This window comes from Haliotis cracherodii, unplaced genomic scaffold (genome assembly GCF_022045235.1).
Source record: "Haliotis cracherodii isolate W230 unplaced genomic scaffold, xgHalCrac1.p SCAF_1, whole genome shotgun sequence".
In the NCBI taxonomy this organism is placed as follows: domain Eukaryota; kingdom Metazoa; phylum Mollusca; class Gastropoda; order Lepetellida; family Haliotidae; genus Haliotis; species Haliotis cracherodii.
This window is the reverse complement of record NW_027266264.1, coordinates 47609049-47625894: the sequence shown is the minus strand read 5'-3', so window position 1 is coordinate 47625894 and position 16846 is coordinate 47609049. Positions and strand designations below refer to the sequence as shown.

The 16846-nt window shown below is 39.7% G+C and overlaps 1 pseudogene; it reads left to right on the top strand.

Moving 5' to 3' along the window:
* Positions 1-394: 394 nt before the first annotated feature.
* Positions 395-15228, top strand: LOC139478768 (uncharacterized; annotated as a pseudogene).
* The last annotated feature ends 1618 nt before the right edge of the window (positions 15229-16846 follow it).

The following is a 16846-nucleotide window of genomic DNA, read 5'->3' as shown; positions in this document are numbered from 1 at the left end:
GATTATTATGATGTATTCATATTTTTTATCGTCTCGTTTATTATGTTTAGAGGTAGTACACGATTCCGAAGATAAACATGCATATATACCAGTATATAAATAGGGCTAGCGTGTTGGGCTGAATAGAGAAACTACAAGAACAAAGGTGAAGGTCATAATATATCTGCGTGACTCAATTCCTCGAGAAACCTATTTACAAGGAAGTGTGTTGGAAAATCCAGGCCTAGCGCAGACGTATCCAATCTAGAGCGAGAGTCCGCCTGGCAGCCTTCCAACAACCGTCCCAGTCAATACCAAGCCTGTCGCGGAGTGATATAATCAGGTCATTATACATGCCGAAATAAGTCACATGACTGATCTAATAATAGAAACATGGAAATACCAGTCACTCGCACAAATGTAAAACCAACTTGAGCGATAACAGAGAATCCGCATGTAAGTGTTTCGATGTTAACTTTCCCATGCACGAAGTACAGATTAAGTCATATATTTCAGTGTATCTGGTTATATACATATGTATACATTATACTGTAAATCATGAATGTTGATTTGTTGCTTTTCTGGGGTATTTCGATTCAGTTTAAGTGAACATCATCCATTATGACATGCATTGGAGGTCATTGTGCGTGACGTCATATAGCAAGGCAATGGTTCCGCCATCAGTTTATATATATATACAGGTAAATCAGAATCTGTTGCAGTAGTTTCTGTAATGTTTCTATTATTGTCGTGTCACATCACCTGGCTATAGCCTGTCACTACTAGTGACGTTTTAGTTTAAGTTTGACGGGCTATATGCAGTGAACGTGTCAGTTGTCCCACGCGTCATCTAAATATGGGTTGAAGGCTCAAAGACTTTTGGTACTGAGATGATGCCCACGAGCACGGGTATGGTGCATAGCTCATTCTTAGTTCTTGAATGATAATAATACCGGTCCTTGATGATAATACATTCAATATTTCACATCTGATGTCTTTTGGAGACCCGTGTTAGAACTGGTCTACAAGGGCCCATCCTGTGGTAAGAGGACTAACGGGGTCTGGTGGTCAGTCTCGTTGATACATGTCATCCTATCCCAATTGTGTAGATCGATGCTCATGATGTCAATCACTTGAATGACTGGTCCAGGTTCCATTTTAAAATGACCGCCGTATATAGCTGGAAAATATAATGTTAAACAGCAAACATATTTAAAAGAAACCACTAGAGATTTGAGTGTACAATTCTTAAAGATAAAGCCCTCTTTCAGGAGAAATGGCAGGAAAAAATGACTTTTTATCGCATCGGTTCATCAGAACTGCACACGTTTCAGGAAAATCAGTGCTATTATTTCTGCTTATATACAGGTTAACATCGCCATATTCTATGCATGTGTATGAGAACAAGTACCATCTCTTGCCATGTGTGATCCATAATCTCATGGTCCGTAATTTTGCCTATTTCAGAATGGACGGTGGAGCCGAACCCCCGAGGGTCCCCAATTCTGATTTTCTCAATAGGATTAAAGTCAAACTTCGAGGTAGAGGGAACACTTTACAGTATGGGAGGACGAATCAAATGGTTATCTCCGATTCAGCAGCTGGGGCCCTAGGTATTGTCATACATACAATAAATCATAAGTGTACTAAATACGACATATGTTTGCTACACAGGAAAGTATTTGCTTCCTCAAGGAACTATACTCACTATAAGTGAGTGGGTGTGGTTTTACGCCGAGAGGAAATAGAACACTGTTACATCAATACCTTTGCCACTAGCCTACCCCAGCGCCCCGATATATCATAATGCATGCACACACATGCTGGAGTAGGGACGCATACACAAACACACGCAGTGACGTTTATCCATCTTTTTTTCATGGCACTCGGCATTAGAAGATAAAACAAAGAATGGTGGACTCGGAGTCAGTATACTATGTCTGAGTGGGGTATCCATGTTAAACTGCAGCATGGTATCTCGGGGAGTTATCACCATACACCCGGCATAAGTTCGGTCAAATACTATAACAGTCACATGCTATATAAGTGATATATTCTTGAACGCCCCGTTAAACCTTATTTCACCTCACCTCACCTCGCCCAAGTATCTTTATCAACAGAAAACCTATCAATTTGATGTTGAGATGACCATATAATGTTGTAGTTTTTGCCATCTATTTCTCATTACGACTGCACAACAACTTGCCTCACGTGTAATGAAGTATGTGATCACCTGTCTTGCAACAGAATGTAAATGTATACATTCCCTGTGTAGGTGCAGATATCCCCGATGAGGATCTGAGTGACACCGATGAACCCTTGACAAACCCCGAAAGAGGATGTGATGGTCCCGAACTCGATCTTGGAGGAATCCAAAACAAGATTCAGATCAGTGAAGAGAACACTCTTGTTGTGGCGGGGTGTCTTGATAACAGGGAGGGTAATTACAGAACAGCTTTCCAACTGTGATAATGCCGTGACATATTGTGTAATGCCCGTAGTCTAGAACTGTGATTCAACAGGAAGAGAGAGAGAGAGATAGAGAGAGAGAGAGAGAGAGAGAGAGAGAGAGAGAGAGAGAGAGAGAGAGAGAGAGAGAGAGAGAGAGAGATGATCAAACACTGATCTCTGTAACACAGGGTCGCGTGGAACATGGTCAATCCTATCGTTTGCAAATTATCGATGAAGGTCATAATGAATTATATCTATATCTGTATCTATATTGTTCTGAGTTATCAAAGCTTTTTCTCTGTCCTTGGCTAAGGTAGCGATTTGAACTTTTTTATGAGCATGTGTTGTATTAAGTTATGATGTGTGTAAACCCTCAGTACCGATGGAGCAGGAGCCATCTCCACCTCACCATGGTATGGAGCCGACAATTACAGCAGTGCAAGCTTCATCAGCTCTAGATATTGGTGAGTTACAATAGACACTGGACAACAAAAACGAATTATAACATTAAGCCTTATGGTGTTGAATTGTGGAAGTGGTAAAGTGATCCTGACTTTACCCTAGACAATAACCATTATTCCTGTGTTGTGATATCGATGTTCAACATGTTTCTCGGTGTACTGACAGATGCTGATCCAGAAGGATTTGAATCGTTAACAATGCCAATCAGCCGCCCTCAAAGGAACCCTAGTACACCATCGAATACCCTAAATGCTAGATTCCAGACTAATGTAAAGTCAGCTTATGTGTCTGATCATGGCTCGCTTGTAATAGACGGTGTAGAATCAAGAACACCTCTAAACTCATTTTCTGAAGATCAATCACCGTGTCATGATGGACCCTCTTTAATCGACCTGTCAAGGACACGTAAAGGGAAATCCTCATCAGATGCAGGTGAATCTGGTGGTGGGACGTCTGATTTCTCGGCTGCGTTGTCAGGGAATGAAAGGGTAACGTCTCCAATACCTTTGCCAGAGCATCGACAGTCACAACGTGGACATCTACAAAACGTCCCACCATCTGCTGCAGATCAACAGCATGAACAAACATTTACAAGAGTAGAGAGTGCAACCAGGAACGGGGATCACATGGAACAAGCACAGCAGTTCCTTCACTTCCGGGAGGTTCAGGGTCGGGATTATTACACCATTGACCACTGCTGTCATGTTGTGGACATAAGAAGAAGAAGTGATGTGTTTGGAGACGTTTCACAAGGTAGTATATCTTCTCACGTTACGTATTCGTACTTCGCGCCCATGCATGTCAGTACTCACATATGTTTCCCGGAACGTAGAAGAGGGTGAGATTGTGTCGCCCTCCTGTCACCCTAATGACACGTTATCTGTCGTCAGGGTGTCCTTGTCTCTTCACATGTTCGTTCTCTGTTATGGTTATCATGGAATCCTATTTTATATAAACAAGGGTGAAATGATACGTCGTCTGATTCATAGTCGAGGTTTATTTTTTTTCAGGTCGTGGGATTTTGTTGAGTTTGTCATGGGATGCGACAAAAAAGCATGTTGTATATACTTCATGGACTGTGGCACTGGCGGCTGACAGACACAGAGATCGTAGTGCAATCATTAATCAGCTGGTTGATGGCAGGTTCCTATCCCTACGGAATCTTGCTAGTGACATATTTCGTTCATACACAGCTCATCTCCTAAGTGTAACAACCGATTTATCGTTTACGTTTGGCCACTCAGAGGAACAGTCTGCAAATAGAATGATTGAATGTAACGGCGATGTCCACACACTTATTTCTGGATATTTACCAATGGATTGTAAGTTTAATCTTCAAGTGTTAAAGGATGAAAGTAACGAAGTGTCACGTGACGCGAGTCCTGAAGAGTGCCAGCCAGATGTTCCAGCTGACATACAGGTTCTCTCAGACGCGATACAAAAGAAAATGTGAGTATCATGTACCCCAAGAAGATACGGGAACTCTTAACACGTTTCCATGTAGGTGATTATTTACACATATGCATTGATCATTTGTTGTAGCGATAGTATAGTGCATCGTTGATATTCATCCATCTTTGAAATGTATATTTTGAAAATCTCCACTTTAAAATCTCACCTGTGGGGATTCGTACTATGTTGGTCGTAAGAGGCGACGTAATGGATCTGGTGCTGGCGTGGCTGATGGCAGGTCAACGTACCCCGACGGCGTGGATCTTATAATATCGATCACTGGATTGTCTAATCCAGACATGAAAAGGTCCAAGCCTCCGTCATAAAGTGGGGTATTGCTGGGTGCGATGTTAAACAGCAAGCACACTAATACCACTTCACAATCTACAAGAAAGGCGCTGATATTCACCATTGAAATGATACAATATGTTATATCTCAATGTCCCTTGTAGGAATCTGTCAACGGAATCAAGAGAAGAGAGCAAAGGTAAGAACAAGTGTCTTGTCCATATCAGTTATACAAGAACTGAACGATAATACGTTGGTAACTGAATGTTCTTGACAGAAAGTGAAGGGGACGTTATTGTATAAAAGAGTGAGTGAGTGAGTATGGTTTTACGCCGCTTTTAGCAATATTCCAGCAATATCACGGCGGGGGACACCAGAAATGGGCTTCACACATTGTACCCATGTCGGGAATCGAACCCGGGTCTTCGGCGTGACGAGCCAACGCTTTAACCACAAGGCTACCCGACCGCCCCTATTGTATAAAAGAGGTAATCTTATTAGTTATAGTGTACAGTTATGTATATTTCTGGCAGTGCATACACTTGAAATGTATATGAAGTAATTTTATAATGGTACTGTTAGTTTATAGCAACATTTTATATTCTAATTTGTTTCACAGAAATGGCAGAAGTTCAAGCGAAACTGGCAAATATGGAATCTAAATTTAAGCAGGTTGAGTCAACGTTTCGTCAGATTCTAAAGAACCAGAAAGACAATTCCGAACGCCAACGGCAGCAACTTCGCAATGATATGAGCAACTGTATAGGACTTATAAAACAGCAGCCGTCACAGATAGGTGCGACGCAAGACAGAGTCCCTGTAGACGTTAGAGAAATTCAAGAAAAAGAACGTGGTTTTCATCCATCTACAGTTACAAACCGGCATGATAGGTAAGTATACACAAGTTCGTAAAATGACCACCATGTGTCAGATGGTGTGCATTAGATGTATTAAACGTTCCAAATATAATAGTAAAACGTATCTGGTTAAGATGCTTCAGATTTGTATTGATTCTATATCAGCACCTATGCAACTGGGGAAACTGAACCCAATGTACTGGATCCGAAATCACAGCAAGTGGACAACACGCAAGTCATGGCGACAACTAACAGTCCAGCTGAAACAGGGCAAGTGTGAACACATACAATACTTCCTTGTTTGAATGAGTGAGGTAACTTTCACGTCGCTTTGTCAATCATATCATGGCGTGGTACTAGGGTGATACAGGTCTTCTTGTATATGTGATACACTTTGTAAAATACTAAAACCAAACATGACAACCATAAACGGTGTTACTATGCCCGGAAATGACATGTATACAATGTATCAGTTTTAATAATGAATCTTTATTCAGGAGGATTGATATAGGATTCATGTACAAAGGCGAGTCATTCCAAAGACGTCCGGACCCCACACCAGTCAACCAGGTATCCCAGGGATCACCAACAGTGCCACACTCTACCGACATGCCCAGGGACACACACTTGAAGGATGACGCCAGGAATAACCATCTTGCACAACATCTACCAACAAAGAGGAGGTTCAGGTTTTCAACTTCGTATATATCTTTCTCTCAGCTTCATATACATCTGTATTCACAGCCTTTCGGTTTCTCATTAACAAAGTCATACATTTGTTGTATATCTGCCTTTCATAGTCAGTTTTATTATATTGTAGTGACAACATGTTGCCTACAATGTTTGATGCGTGTCGATGTTTCAGTTCCAGGCAGGATGTCAATGATCTGGTTCACATCTTACCTGAAGGTAACCGTTACCATCACTTATACAAAAAATATTGTTTGTAATTCCGCCATTTTTAAAATTGTTTTCTTCAAATAGTAGTCAAGGTTTAAAATGATTATGGTATAGGGTATGAGTAAAATGAACCTGCGTCTATAGTTTAGCAGGTAATGTGACACATTTAACACGATCATTGTAATGGAATAGAACCTGGGAAGTCCGCTTGAGCGAACAAACAATCATGTGCATCGACTTCGTCATGATCTATGTATTCTGTTTCATACCACAAAGAACGACCACCACCATCCAGATCAAAGGGTCCTGATACTATCCTTTGTCTTGACGTGTCCGACAGTATTGCACAGCACGGCCTTGAACAACTGAAGAAAGCTGCTAACAGCTTCATCGATGGTAAGCTATCTTCGTGTGGTGCTCCAAACCAGTAAAACTTTTGTGAGATAAACCTGGTTCTTGAACGGGAGTGTTTTGACATGTTATAATCGTTTACTTCAGGCATAGAGGACATAGCTGAACAGTTCGGGCTGGAGGAGAACCTTGGGGTGGTCGCCATGGGTGGGAGAAGCACGGTTGTTCAGGAACTCACTAATGACTTTGGCATTGTCAGGGATGCTATAGGTATCTGGTTATACTTTGTTATATCCCGCTTCTCACTTTAAGGATTTAACGCTTTGCAGTATACATTATGAAATGATGTACAATAGTTTTAACAATACTTAATGTGGTATACCTTCTCATCTCAATTTGTTGATCATAACTTGTTTTCTAAAACTGTATTTGCTATAGATACAAAATAATTAAAAATCTGTTATCAGCATTAACGTTAACACACTAAATTATCACTCCCGTTACATACGTCTAAATATCATGGCCACGTTCCACGAAACAATGGTTGCGCCATGATGATCGGTATTTTATCATAGACAGTCCTAGCACTACGATCACTTTGTTAAACGGGTCCCTGGTCTTATTGTGATGTTAAATGAAAGTTTCTGATTCTATTTAATTTAATAAGTATTTTGTTTCAGACAATTTAGAGGTTGGTGGCCGAAGTCCTCTATTTGAAGCTCTGCTTGTTTGCGCCGCGGCATTGAAAGGGCGTGGTATGTATATTGCTTCCATATTGCGTTCGGGGGCCAGGGTGGCCCAGTCGTCTAAAGCGCCGCGATTCGCTGTGCAGAGTTGCGTCCCCTGGGCACGCCAGAAACATAAGATTTGGGGTTCGAATCCCGGTTCGCCCCGATTATGTTTCTAGGTTTGTCAACACCATACCCGGCATCACTTCGGGCTTTCCTGCCACATTAAGTTGGCACGCCGTGATATAACGATAATACTGGTATAAGCGGCGTTAAATCCAACTCACTCACTCACCATATTGTGTTCAGTTTGTTGCAACCAAAGTTATATAACCTGTGTCATAGGTCATGGGGTATTTTGTACTGAAATATTGTTATGACTAGACTTTCAACGTTTCGTATGTCATCTGTATTTCAGGAGGTATTCTAAGTATTGGTGACGCACACAAGATCCGACCTCGGCTTATTGTTGTAACCGATGGATTAGCAACAAGCTATGCCCGCTGGACCGGCTCGGATGGGGGGAGTTCTGACCATGACGTAAGATTAATGAGCATGGTCACTGGGGGCTGGATATGTTCCCCGTCAATGCGCAAACGTCGATATTTCTAGTTCACTGTGTATATGGAGTCAGGGTGGCTCAGTCGTGCAGAGTTGCGTAGCTTCGGCACATCAGAAACCTTTGATTGTGGGTTCGAATTCCGATTCACTCTGATTATGGTTCTGGGTTTGTCAGCACCATCCCCATGCTCGTGGGTTTCACCGAAGTGGTACATATATGAGACCTGCATCACTTCGGGTTTTCATTAAGCTGACATGCCGTCATAGGGCTTGCCCTCATTTCGCCTACACCTCATTTCGCCTACAATAATTCAAATGCTTAATTGCCTCACCCCTATTATATGAATGTACATTGTCCATCTCAGGCTGTTAACTAATCCAAGCTCTAATCTAATCCAAGCGGCATAGAGGTTCAAAGTGAAGTGACTCTGACAGTTTGTTTAAGGATGGTACTTTTTCTGTTTGTCCTAGCTTGTGGCTCCAAGTGTATATTATTCATTGTCTTGTAAATGGTAAAATGTATCCTGTTGCTTTTTCGTTGCTTCCTAACAAGACCAAACAGACATATGTTAGACTATTTAGGTTGTTGAAGGACAGTAGGAACCAGAACTGGTACAGAACTTTCTCCAGAGGTGTTTCAGACTGATTACGAGTCAGCTATCATAAGTGCCATTGCAGAGGTTTTTCCTGATAGTTATGTGAAAGGTTGTCTGTTTCACTATTCACAAGCTTTGTGGCGTTAGGTAGTTGAGAGAGGTCTTGTACGAGAATACACGAACTGAACATAGAACTGGAATACTGTTAAAAGCAGCGTTAAACCCAGATCTCTTCCACCCTCACCCGCTGTATATATTGCCATGTACTATGTTTATTTCCATACATATTCTACATCTCCCCAACCTACACAAGTAAAGAGTACACCAATAATATATTTTTCTGGGGTCTATATACTAGTATGAATCCTGTAAATGAGTAGCAGGTTGTGGTGATGATTTCTGTTACTGTTCAAGTAAGATGTGATGTGACATGGCTTCCATGTGTGTTTTCCCTAGACCAAAGTTAAGCTGATTCAACTTGTTCAACAATTTACGCCGAAGAATAACAGTTCCGCACCTCATCCAATAGTATGGGTTCCAGTTGGAAAGGCAGATACAGTGAGTAGGAAGATGATTCTGACTTGTCAGAAATATCATGTCTTTTTTAGAAATGTGTATCATCATCATCATCATCATCATCATCATCATCATTCCACTCACGCCGATATGGGCTTAGTGCTTGTATTGTGGACTCAACAAAGCGGTAACCGCCAGCGTTCTGCACTGTCTTGGGCTTCATCTTCAAGTCTGTTTTCTGCTCACACACATATAGCCATACATTGGCCGTTTGAGTCAACTATAAGCTATTTAATAATACAGATCAAAATGCACATGTTCTGGTAAATTTCAGGGCTTTTTAAAATCGTTGGCCAAACTTGGGCAAGGAGAGCTGGTGGAAGGCGAGGACATGGCGAGACTCTGCAAGAACTACAGATTCCAGGTATATAAATCACACATCTTTACAAGAAAATAAATGCGGAGGATTTTCTCATTGCAAACACGCTATCAATCAATAAACAATCCGATACTAATAAGAACTGTGCCTTAGTGATCCTATGAAAATTACAGATATGTTCTTGACTTCAAGTATTCGAGTCTCGTTGTTCGCATGGTACTCGGATCCCTATGTGATTCTCGTCAACGTTTTACCGTTAACTACCTTTGTACTCATGTTACAACAGGGAAGCATAGGAAAAATCCTGCTCTGTATACAGACTCAGCATATGACGGGTTCTATGTCTAGCAGCATAGAAACTGTAGCAGAGGCCCTGGTCGGAGAGATGGATCCAGCAGAAAAGGTGGGGTATGATATTACGGTCATTACTGTGTTTCAGTAGTCTTGGATATTAGTAAATGATATCCTTCAATTCATTTTTGCCCCGGAGAGGCATATGATGAATGTTCCGTCCCCTTTAAGGAATTTAGATCTTAAAAATGTTTTGTTCCCGGTTTTCATAACGAACATATATCAATCAATTGTTCATCATGGTTTACCATTTTCGATTTGTTTTTTTTTGTCAATTCCATAGAAACAACCCAAGTGTATTCAATGATAAGCTCGTCATCTTCACATCGTACTGAGATAGCTAAAGGTACCAGTCAATTGGTAGCATATCAATCAGGTATTGATTAGGTCGCATTGACTCTTTGGAACAAGTCCCAGGCAGCTGGTGTTGGGTTTGGATCTTGCACTCAATTGCACATTACCATTGGCTGGGGATATGATTATTTCTATTTAGCCATTAATTTCATTTATTCAGTCCGCGGTAGTGGAAGCAGTGAAGAGGAAGCTTGACCACAAGGACACGGACAGTGATGATGATGATGATAATATGGAACCGAACGACTTCAAACGCCTCCGAGAGAAGAAGGCCCTGCTTGCCCTTGGGACGAGGGTCTGCAGGGGCCCCGACTGGAAGTGGGGTGACCAGGACAGCGGCGGACCAGGAACAGTGGTTAATCATGCCAAAGAAGACAGTAAGTTCTCTTAAAATGTGTCAGATTTCCGACGGTGACCTTATCATTGCAGATCAATATATATATATATATATATATATATATATATATATATATATATATATATATATATATATATATATATATATATATAGTGTGTGTGTGTGTGTGTGTGTGTGTGTGTGCTTGTGTGTGTGTGTGTGTGCGTGTGTGTGTGTACTTGGACGTACCGATTTTGTTGTGCTGGCCCACTGAAATACCCTGCCTCAGTTGAACACGGATGCCTCACTTAAACACAGAAAACTGACTCCTAGTCGACCAGTCCTTGTTTTAGCCCTTAATGCCGAGCGCCAGTTAGTTACTGGTATTCAGAGGATACAAATCAGAATATCGGTCCATTAATAAAAGCCGGCTAATTAGGATAGAAAATGAACTTTTATATTGCTTAATGATGTTGATAATCGAAATTGCTATTACTTGTCTTTTTTTTCAACTATGAACAAAACTTGTTTGATGAATACATAGTAAATGCAAACTCATTCCATTGGAGCACAAATATGAAAAGAAGTTAAAGGTGTCTTTAAATTGAAAATAGCTGTTCATTTGTGAAACCTCTATAACATGAAGAATCATAGATAGAAACATCTGACATTTCAGGTGTAACATGTTGAAAAGTGGGGAATATCATTCTTCATACATATGCAATTTGAAGACGTCCGGTCTTCTATTTTCAGATTTGGTTTGGGTGTGTTGGGATTTCAACTCCACATTCTGTAGATACAGATATGGGTATGAGAACAATTACGATCTGTTAGTCCAGGACACTGCGCGGTACCTGTGTGATGACGAACTCATTGAAATAGGGAACAAGGTCCAAAGAGGTAGGCATACATGTTGGTTGATATGGAACCTAGATATGAACTAAAGAACACATTAAAACATCGACGCAACCAAAGTAATATTCTTGCATAATACTCATGACAGTGACAATTTCAAAGAACTATGTGGCAATTTGAAGTAAGTTTTCATAATCACTGCAGTCAACTTTCACGTTGTGAAATCGTACTATTCGTAGGACGAGATTGGACGTATGGACACCAGGATGGCGGACCCGGAAGTTACGGGGTCGTGATCCGGAAAGCACAAGACGGAAAGGTCAAGGTAAGTAAACATAGGTGTCTCGGACATTCTTTACTACTATGTTTAGAGCATTTTTTGACATTATTAATATCTCATAGAATTAAGTGTGTCACTTTCACAAGAATTTCCACCGTTATTCTCTCACTCCTGCCCGTCAGACTTTTCACAGTAATTGTTGGTAACTTTTCATGTCATCTGTATATATAATTGTGTCATGGTTTAATTGTAAGACTGATTAGGTACGTAAAATGTTTTACAGGTTCGATGGATCGATGCGGATAAAATTTGTACATACAACTATGGCTGTGATGGACGTTTCGACCTCGAAATATGGTAAGTGAAGCTGATTCTGTTGTCAATAGGTGACTTACAGTTGAGTGATGACAGTTGATGTCTTATGATGCCCGGCCTAGCGTTCTGTGATTGGTAACTAATGTATTTCGGAAGGCCTTTTTGAAATTCAGTACTTATTTGGGATAATAATATTCTTCAGTAAGTCCATGCCTCAGTGTGTGACACGCATTGTCACTTAATGGATTCGATGATAAATCTTATTTACTTTCCTAACTGTAGCCTTTTCTGTCTGGTCGCTTCCGTGGTCTAGTGGCAGAGCGTCTGTCCGGAGAGCGGAAGGATCGGGGGTTCGATCCCCGACCGCGTCATACCAGAAAACGCTAAAAGATGGCACTTGTTGTCACCCTGCCTGGCGCTTGGCATTAAGGGGCTAAAACAAGGACTGGTCGGCTCGGTGTTTGTATACTGTGTCTTAGTGGGGTATTCATGTTAAACTGCGGCATGGTATCTCACTGGGCTAGCACTATAAAATTTGCATTAGTCCGGACTACAAGCAGCCACACACACGTACATGCATGCACGTCGCTTATACAAGTGCAATAATCCTAATCGACTCTAAACCCCCAACTCACCTTATCTTTCAAGAAGAATTCAAAATATTATTCAAAACTACCATCCATTAGGTACAATATTACCACCCATTAGGTACAAAATTACCATCCATTAGGTACAAAACTAACATTTGCATATATAATCCTTTAATAGGATCCCCCTAAATTTCCTAAACTATAATTCCCAAATGAAATTTCCTGAAATTCTTTCTTCATCCTGCATAATTGTATGTCATTCATGTATTTTATTCAATACTCAGGACAATCAACCTTTTTAGGATTTGCCAATGGATGTTTGTTATAAGGAGTACATCACATTTTCAGCAAACCAGATTTGGAAACACGGCCAAGGAAACCTAGTCCCGTACCTACGGCAACTAAAGTACACGGTATGTACATGGATCCATTACCTCCGGCCCATCCCCCGAGAGGATTGTGCGGTAGTTTCTTGTATTCATCTTGTTTTCACTAAAGCATTGTTGTACACCTGAATCTTCAACGGTCATTTTACCCCTCCTGTTCACCTACATACCTTCCATGTGTGTTGTAGTGTGGCAGTGGCGTGATAGCACGGGCAAGTGGCGGCTTTACGATGCTGTGACGACTGGGAAACTGGAGAAAGAGTTTCAGAGAAACGCTAAAGGATCTTGCTTGATACAGAGAAATGGGAAAAGGTACGAGTATGTAGCCTGGCATTGTGCATGATTCAATTAAAAAGTGTATCTATAATATGATATAATATATAATTTTTACAGCTATTTTGCCCTTTACGCCTCATGGAGTCTGTTTCGGCGGATAATCTAGACTGATTATTCTCTTGCAAGGGCAATTTATATCTATAATAGTTTGAACTACGTGTATTTATTTCTTCATTTATTGTAAAATAATATATTTCAGTTTTAGAGTGGTATTCAAGAAAGATCCGATGATTGAGAAGTTGGTGTCTGGCAATGAAGTGCACGATGTGCGGCGACTGGGTGAGATATGTACTTGTTGTATGTGGTAGAGGAGATTGAGATTGAGATTGGTCACAGAAAGACATTACTATGATGTAACATTTATCGCAAGCATGTATACAATTATTTTTCGTTTATTGTATTTTAGACTGGCAATTCTGCAAAAAAAAACAAGCTGGAGTCCAGTGTGTTTGTCATGAGGTGTTGTATTTCAGGTATTGTAGCTGTTGTCTCGCCATGAACACATATTGTCGTGGTCTGTCCTCATTGCGATTAGCAATATCCACATTAACGTAGATCTAATATTCAAGTCTAGAACTCGCATTTTATGTTATTCATAGAAATACTACTTTCTTGACTTTCAGCTGTCAGTGATGAAGAACGCGGCCAACTCTGATGTATAGAAATGTCATTGCAAGAAACAGATCTTTTTTTATATCTCATCAAATATCATAGCAATCGCTGTCATTCATTTTAGGAACTGCTTTCTTATGTGTCTGTGTAGTATTACCATGTTTCAACACCAATATTACTGAAATACGGTAGCTATTTCTATGACATGTGAACGAATACACCACGATACACCACGATACACCAACGCGATACACCAACATGAAGAGTATGTATCCTTGTGTTTCACGTTGTCACGATGTATACTTATTTCCAAGGGAAAACACATGGCATTTGTTGTTACACTGTACCTCAGACCATCACGAAGGTGTATGTCAGGTTCTCAGATTTACAAATAAGTATTATCTATATAACCAAGACTATATAAATAATATCTATACATATCTATATCTATACTATAATATCTATATATGTGTATAAAAAGTGTATGTGGACTATAACAGGGAGAGGAATGCTTCTGTGCATCGTCCTGAGAGAATATTAAATCTGAGCACAGGTTCGTATACACTATGATTATATCTGAGCACAGGTTCGTATACACTATGATTATATCTGAGCACAGGTTCGTAGACACTATGATTATATCTGTGCACAGGTTCGTAGACACTATGATTATATCTGAGCACAGGTTCGTAGACACTATGATTATATCTGAGCACAGGTTCGTAGACACTATGATTATATCTGAGCACAGGTTCGTAGACACTATGATTATATCTGAGCACAGGTTCGTAGACACTATGATTATATCTGAGCACAGGTTCGTAGACACTATGATTATATCTGAGCACAGGTTCGTAGACACTATGATTATATCTGAGCACAGGTTCGTAGACACTATGATTATATCTGAGCACAGGTTCGTAGACACTATGATTATATCTGAGCACAGGTTCGTAGACACTATGATTATATCTGTGCACAGGTTCATAGACACTATGATTATATCTGAGCAGCTCTATGTGATAAATGATCATACATAATTAATCAAATGATTGTGTACATATACCGGAGAGGAGGACGTCATTGTAATGGTCAAAATGTTTATTTCCATTTTCTATCAATTAAGATAGATCAATTTGTTAAGTAGTTATAAAATCTGGTTTCTAGAATTTCCACAAATTATGTATTTCATATAACAACAGTATTATACAATATTGAATAACAGTTAGGGCTAGGATGTTTATTTTAACTTCCTGGTTTTGAATGTTATGTTTCATTTTTCATGTCTCATGTGCTAATTTTATTCCGCTTGAAATAATAAAATAAAATAGAACATGTTAGCATGAGTTTCGTATTTTTTTGCCGAATTCAGGATTCTTGCATTTCTATGCAATTTCAACATGATGTACGAAATTAGTGAATGTGTTGTTCTAAGAAAATTGACAGTCACAAAATTGAATGAGTGTGTGAGTGTCTTCACGCCGGTTTTAGCAACGTTTCTGCAATAATACGGTGGGGGACACCAGAGATGGGCTTCACCCATTTAACCATGTAGGAAATCAAAGCCGGACTAGCGAACGCTTTCAACTTTATTCTACCCCCGTGGACATGTCTGGCATGGTTCCTGGTTGACACAGTTTCCAAAGCGTTGACAAATATCATTTACAATTCATCTACATCATACATCCATGTTATATTTTTACATCCTGTTCATTAGATCCTGAAGAACAAACCTAACATGTGACATAGTGAAACAAAACGTTGTAAACAGATGCGAACTCAATACCCTTATTGCACGGACAAAACAGTCCGAAAATTTGATATTACCTGTACAAAAACATATATATGTAAAACTATGAGCCTTATTTTAAAAAAAAGAAAATACCCTGCAACAATATAATTTTATGTTTTCAAAGGTCTGAAGCATATGTTTTTTTTCAAGAATTTTCGGGGACAATGTATTTTGTACGATGAAATCCCATCATCATGCAGGAAAGAAAGTTCACACTTGCTTTTTCTATAATCTGGTTTTGGTTTCATAAAATACATATAATCCACAAGGAGAAGTATATTTAAGCCGATTATGTTATTTGTTTTACCGATCAACTTCAAGCCACTATTGGCGATACTGACATGTGAACATCCGGGCTAGAATAGGTCTTCAGAAACTCATGATTGCCGTCAAAGGCGACTATACTTGTCGTAAGAGGCGGCTAACGGGATCGGATGGTCAAGCTCGCTGATTTGGTTGATGCATGTCATCGATCCAAATTGCGTGGATCGATGCTCATAATATCAATCACTGGATTGTGTGACGCTGTGCTAATTAGCGTCATTTCTCTTCCAATTGTCTCATTCAATATTATATGTATTTGTACAGTTTTAAAGAGAATTATAGTCTCTACCTTTATATGTATTTGCTTGTATTGTCACTCTTCAACTTTTTATTTAATTCATGATTTTGGGTCACTGAACACATATTTTGCCCTTGTGTCCCTACCAATTTCATTTGAATATTTATTGTTGTATATTTTATATCAGTGTATAGAACTTTTTATGACCTATACGCTCATAGTCCATATGTGTATATACTCATAATATAATTTTAGTTATATTACAAAAACCGTGTTCTAGAAAACACACTCTCATTAACAAGACAGGTTTGTTTAGCTTTAGCCAACGTAAATAGGCTGATCTCCCATTGGTTACTTAATTAATTAAGTGGTCAATTAGGGGCTCTTTCTTTTTTAAAGGCCGACTCAAATCTTAAGTAAATACCAGAAATAAGCCTAAACCTACCCATCTCAAAATCAGAAATTAAAAGTGTTAACAAACAAAAATAACCAAAAAATGGCATAATCAATATCAAAACACAAATAGCCAAATCAAAAAAGTGCTCAGAAAACCACT